Raw genomic sequence first — 6,524 nt, 5'->3', positions numbered from 1 at the left:
TTATAACCTGAGAATATTTAATTTGGGGTTTCAGTTCATGAAGTGTCATTACAATGCCCAGTCGGCTATCTCTCTTACTGTTGTGTATTTATTTCTAATTACATCTCAAAGATTAACCGCGGTAATTATTTTTATATTCTCCCCAAATAGAGTCTTTAGTATTAAATTCTACAGAAAGGGAACCCATTAAATCTTTTGGGTGCAAAAGCAAAAATCAGAAGTAAGTGACCAACCCTCCCACCACTTCTAATCCCTGCTAGTAATTTTATGATATATATTCAGCATATTTGCTGCAGACAGCAGGAACTTCATGGAAGAAAAGAAGAATACCACTCTTCATCTGATCATTAGACAAAAAGACAGAGCAAATGGCTACACTAGCATACACAACTGGTGAGAATTAGGGGAAAAAAAACCTTTCTTAAAAAAAAAATCTTACAATTGTACATATATTTCTGGCTTTTTAGAAAGGTTATAGCTATATGAGATCTGGAATCAAAACCTGATGTGACCTACATAAAAGAAACGCTCTGATTCCCTAATTAAACCAAGCTGTGGCTGCAGGCTCTGCAAATAGCTGCCAAAAAATCATCCAATCAATCTTTCCACTATCCGCCAGGAATGCAGTGAGGAGGGCGGAGAGGCGGAAGACTGCCGCGAGGATGCCGAGCCGGGGAACGCGAGCTCCTACACCGCCCCACGCCGAGGCTCCCGCCTTTTCCAGCACATACGATGGAGTATGGAAAAGATCACATGCAGGAGAGAGCTGGGAAGCAGGGCACCAGCAGGAGTTGAGCAGAAAAACAGACTAAATGTTTTAACAGCTGCTCTTTTCTCTTCACCTTTTTTTTTTTCCCGCCCAAGGATCTGATTTCCTTGTGAAGGGGTGGGCTTTCCATGGGCCAAGGGCTCAGCTCAGCAGGGCCTGTTTACTCTGAGAGGTGAAGTTCTCTTTCCCTGTTCATACAAGAGCTTGATTTTGAGGAGAGGAAAGGAATGGTAAGAAAAAAAAATGGAATATTTTGCAGAGTTCATATTAAAGCAAAACCAGTTACAGAAAATGCAGTTCATCTGAATTTTAAGTAGAGACTGGCAACAAATGAAGAAGAAAAAAATAACTCACATTCTTCCTCTTGCACTTTTGACAGGAAAATTGTCCTTCAGGAAAGATGGAATGTCATTCCCATGTAACTTCCTCTTCCATTTCGGAGTTCTTTGATGAAGCAGAAGGTGTGTTAATTGAGAAGGATTAGAAAAATAATGCAGCTGCTAAAAATTGGAGGCAAATAACTTGCAGAGAAGCAATAAAACAAATGGCAAGGGTGCTTTCCATAAGCCAAACCTTTGGGGCTGCCAATATAACATAAAGGGCAAACCCTATTTGAAAAGAACAGTTATTTATTTTCTTTGCTGAAACTTCTTTATTCTATCACTTTGGTTTTGCTATGAAGTATTTCCCTGCACAAAGCATTTCATGATAGCTGTTGTCTCTCCGTCTGACTCACTGCATCACAGTCATTGCATTTAAACACACATGTGCCTTAGCAACACATATGATGGTTTATGCCATCAGAAGCATAAATTATCCTTTTGAGAAACGTGAATAATCAAATGTAAATCTTAATTGCAGCCACTGCTCAATTATTCAAGCAAACATTGGAAGGACAGACCATAGTCACTCTATACTGCATACTTCACAGACTTTATTTCTCTTTGTATTCACTGAATACATGCATTTCTGCAGCACCCCAGCTCACACCCGCCAGCCACAAAGTAAGGCTGTGGAATTTCTCGCTGTTTCATACTCATTCTCCATTTATTCCACATTCTTTTCTTCTTGAGTTTCCAATCCTCTGTCTTGTCTGAATATTCCCAATCTAGGCTCATCTTTCCAAAGAAGCTTTCCCCCTGTCACCCCCCTCCCATTCTCAGTTCTGAAACATTGCATCACACACATTCAGATTTCATGCTCTCTTGAATTGTCCTGCATTGGGTTTCATGCATCCTATTTCCTCAACTAGATTGCAAGCACCTTGTGAAAAGGAACAGTATCTTACATTCCTCTTTGAAAAGTTGAAAAATCCTTTAGCATGCTGCTAAGTTTTTCAATTTCCCAGAGACTTTTCCAGTTTTAACACTGAAAGTCCCATGTCCCAGGAAACTCCCCTAGTCCTGGCTATCTGGGCTGGCTGGTCACCCTATATGTTAAGGAACTTGTGATTAATTATAATTGGTTAGTGTTTTCAACATTTTTATATTTAAATGGAGAAACCAAAGGTCATCATCAAATGAATTAAATAAAATATGGCAGAGAAACATGATACATAGTATACTCTATTTACATAGATCTATTATGCATGAAACATATATAAGCAAAAGGAAGAAAAACACATGATAAATACAAGCTATAGAGGCAGATGATGTATTGGTTTGTGTTAATCTCAGAGTTCTGTCTTCTTCTCCATTTCTCTTTATAGAATAAAGAGATTATCCTCCAGGTTTCCCTGGGCCAGGATAGGTACAACTAAATTAGCTATGTTCTTGGGTCAGGAGCCCATTAGCCTGCATCTCAAAAATTTGCCTTTTATTTTTTCTTCTGCTGCCTTAATTTTAATGTTCTTGAGTGTTATGTTGCTAGAAGCTTCCTGGGTGTACTTAAATCCCCAAGGCCTGTTAAGGGCTTTTATAACAACTTCTAAGATGTAAGAATTTGTATTCATGGTATTACTCTTGAGAAGTTATTTAAGCTTGGTGGACTTGATTAATTTTGTAGTTATATAATCAATAATAATCATATTTCCATCCCTCCACATGACAATGTTTTATAGTTTCAACAATACAATGAATTTGGTAAATAATTAATATAGTCACTAAGCTTTTCGAATGTTTTCTTTTCAAGAAATCTTGCTAGGCCTTCTGGAAGGTGTGACAGAGACAGGTAGGGAACCATGGAGGTAAGAAAGGCCCTTCCCCTACCCCTAAGGGGATCATAGGCAGAGGAGGGGGATGCAAATGCCAACATGGAATGTAACTTAAGGCGGATGGAAAGATCACAGTGAAAATATGACAAGGGTTCTCAGTAGGGAGTTGTTGATTAATTTTGACTGGAAATCTCAGGAAAATGTAAGAAAGAAAATAAGAAAAAACATTTATGACATAGAGCACCATGAATATACAGATGATTAAAGCCATAGATGCAAGGGAATGGAAGACATATGTGGACAGTGAAAGGGAGCAAATATGTGTGAGGGACAGAGGGACATCATGGTAAGAAAGGGAATTGGGAAGTTAGTCAGTTATAGAATCAGTGGATCAGAGAAGTGGCTGATGTTAACAGAGCTTTTACTAGGAGCTGGATTCTACTAGGTTATTTGGAGAAGTTATTAAATGTAATGCTTATTTGAACCCTAAGGTAATTATTTTTGTTATTGTTTTACATATAACAAAACTGCCTTAGAGAAGAAGAAGAAGAATATACTCACATTCATACAGCAAAATGCCACAAAGCCAATTGTGCCAATTGTGAAGTAAATTTAACTCTTTCCATTTGCTCTACTTGATTTGGACTCTATTAGAAATACAGGGAATTATGAAAAGGTTGTGAATAGAGAAAGGAAAGACAAAGAAAGTTATCTGGATTCATCATATAGGATGTATTGGCAGATGCGGAGACTAAAGATAAAGAGGCCAAGGCCAATAAAGATTAGGACTAGGCTAGTAACTGAGAAAAGCAGAACATTGGAGAGGGGTTTTGGAGGTGGGCCTAGCGAAACCATTGGGTTTATTTGACATGAGTCATAAATGATTCCGATAAACAAAGCCTGTGGTATCTATCAAAGTCATAATGTATCTGCCTTCCTTGAATATGCAAAATGGGGATTAATCTTTCTCCTTGACACATTAGACTTTTTAAGTACACAAATAATTGTTAGCAAAACTATTTTGTTTCTGTTAAACAGTAGAGCATTGCCTCTTAATTAAGCAGTCATGTGGGTATTTATTTTGTGTAATACTATTGTAAGTCTCATCCACAGCGACCAATACTTTAGGTTTTGACCATTTTCATTAATGGATTTAATCCAGTCTGTAATTCTGTAGCTAATGAAATGGCTGGTTTACACAGAGGAGGGCAGAATTCATGGCAATGGATTCAAAAGCAAGTTGTGATTCAAAGACCAAAAACGTGGCATGGCTTCCTATCTATTTTGAAGACATTACCAAGAAAAATTGGTTCTTAATTTTTCCAAAGAGAGATGGAAAGAAATCCACAGTAGAATAATGTAAATGCTTTAAGATTTTCAGCACACTGGAAGGATACAACTGAAAGAATAGGAGAATCAGAATTAAATTGAATAAAGTAAATCTAGATGTTGGAAAAAGTGTCTTAACATTGAGAACTCTTTTTATCCATTATTAGAAAACTGTCAGTATAGTTTCAATTATTGCAGCACTGTGGCTCAAAAATAGATTGGCTAAAGCAGTGGAAATAATCATAGTACTATATTCCATCTGACAAAGAGCAGATGGCTAGAGTGGTCTCTGGTGGGTGTCTGCTCTCCCCTATTACTATGCAGTGTTTACACATAGAAATGATGGGCTTTTCCAAGCCTAATACTGATGATGATAGAGATAATAACCCTTGTTTATTAGACACCAATTACACACTAGGCACTGCTCTAGCTATATGACACTTGTTTTCTCATTTTATCTTTAAAAGGATGCTCTGATGAAGGCACTATATGCAAGGTAAGAACATGAATTCAGGAAGCTTCAACAAGGTGCCCAGTGTCACTTAGCACAAAAAGTGGCATATCTGGAATCCAAACACAGGCCTGTCAGCCTCTAGAGCCTGCAGTCCTTATTCTCTCCAGCTAGGCTCTCAGCCCTTGCTACATATTAGAATTACCTAGGGAGCTTTAACAAAATTTCAATGCCCAAGCCTTACTCCCAGAGATTGATTTAATTTGTTTGGGGTGGACCCAAGCACAATTATTTTTAAAAGCTCCCCAGGTAATGGGCAGCTGGTGCTGACAGTCACAGTACTGTATGTACCATGCTACCACTCAAAGTGTTATGAGTCTCTGGGAATATGATTTGAAGGGAAAAAAATAACTTTCTTAATGTCTACTCTTTTCATTTCTCACCCTCCTCTCGTCTACACACCCTATTTTCAGATCACTGACCAACAAAAACCTTTTAACTGTTCAGTTTAGGTTTGATTAACTAAAAGGTCGCAAGTAATATTCAAGCTAAGTTTTGGTCCCCAAAGAAATCACGGTAGTAGGCATCGATTCTTTGCTAGTGAATCTTCTTCAGTATTTTGCAGTACAGAATCCCAAGCACACTTTCTTCTATATAAGAAAAGCATGGTGGTTAGTGGGTGCATATCACTTTTTTTTATCTTAACCCATAAAATGTGTCTTAACATGTCTGAATCATCTCTCAGACTTAACCTACATGAAATAAAAGCATGAACAAAATGCAGTAGAGCAAAATGACCCAAAGAATGAGACTAATGGGCAGGTCAGAAACACAGCATCAAGAGCCTGGTGGAAGGCCCAGACCCTTGGGTTCTAGGAAGACTTGACCACACATTTTGGAGCCAATGTTATGGTGAACTTTTCTCCTCTTCTAGAAGGAGAATAACATATAATGGCTATGTAAGCTTTAGTATTTGTTTTTATAACTTTATTTTGCCCATGTTGGAGGCACTCATAGTCTTTACTAACTTTTTTTTTTCTTCAACCTTTTTCTCTTCTCTCCTTCCCCTTTCAACCCAAACCACAAACACGCCCTGTTCAAGCCTGTGCATTTTCAAGAACACAAGACACACCCTGGGAAGATTAAGAAATCAAGAAATAGAGCTAAGAATGATGTATTACTATTTCACAAGGGGCCTGGCTGTTTCTTCCACACAGGTGCTTCACTATCTGTCAGACGTGTGAACGAAAACCCCCAAAGTGGCGATCTCTTTCCCAGCCTTCTGACAGTCAGACTAGGTGACAAAGAATGTGATGCATCCCAGAAACTCCATCAAAGTATGACTTTGTGTAATGACAGAAACAGCTGGAATTCTAGGGACCATACCAATCCCCTTCTCCCCACTGGGACTTCCTCTATCCAAAAGAGGGCCAGATATTTTGGTCCTGTAGGCTCATACTTTATATAGACTTGCTCTGAAGAAGAACATAAACCAGAGATTAGAAACATGGAGTTTAGAGACAGAGTCCTATAGCTGAATTCATGCTTTGTAATTGACTTGCTATATGGCCTTCAGAAGTTTATTTAAATTCTCAAAGCCACATTTGTCTTATCAGCAAAATGGGAATGGAAACATAACATGCTTATGTGGGTTGATATGAAGATTCAAAGATATATGCCTATAAAACCCTTGGCGCAGTCACTGTTCATTTGTGTAAAACATATTTATTAAAAACCCAACCGAGCCAGTCATGATTGTAGGTGCTTAGGATTTAGCAGTGGATAAAAGAGACAAAAACTACCTCCCCTTGTGGTTCTTACAT

Source organism: Microcebus murinus, chromosome 10 (assembly GCF_040939455.1).
Source record: "Microcebus murinus isolate Inina chromosome 10, M.murinus_Inina_mat1.0, whole genome shotgun sequence".
NCBI classification, from domain to species: Eukaryota; Metazoa; Chordata; class Mammalia; order Primates; family Cheirogaleidae; genus Microcebus; species Microcebus murinus.
The sequence above is the reverse complement of the archived record's forward strand: the minus strand, read 5'-3'. Positions refer to the sequence as shown.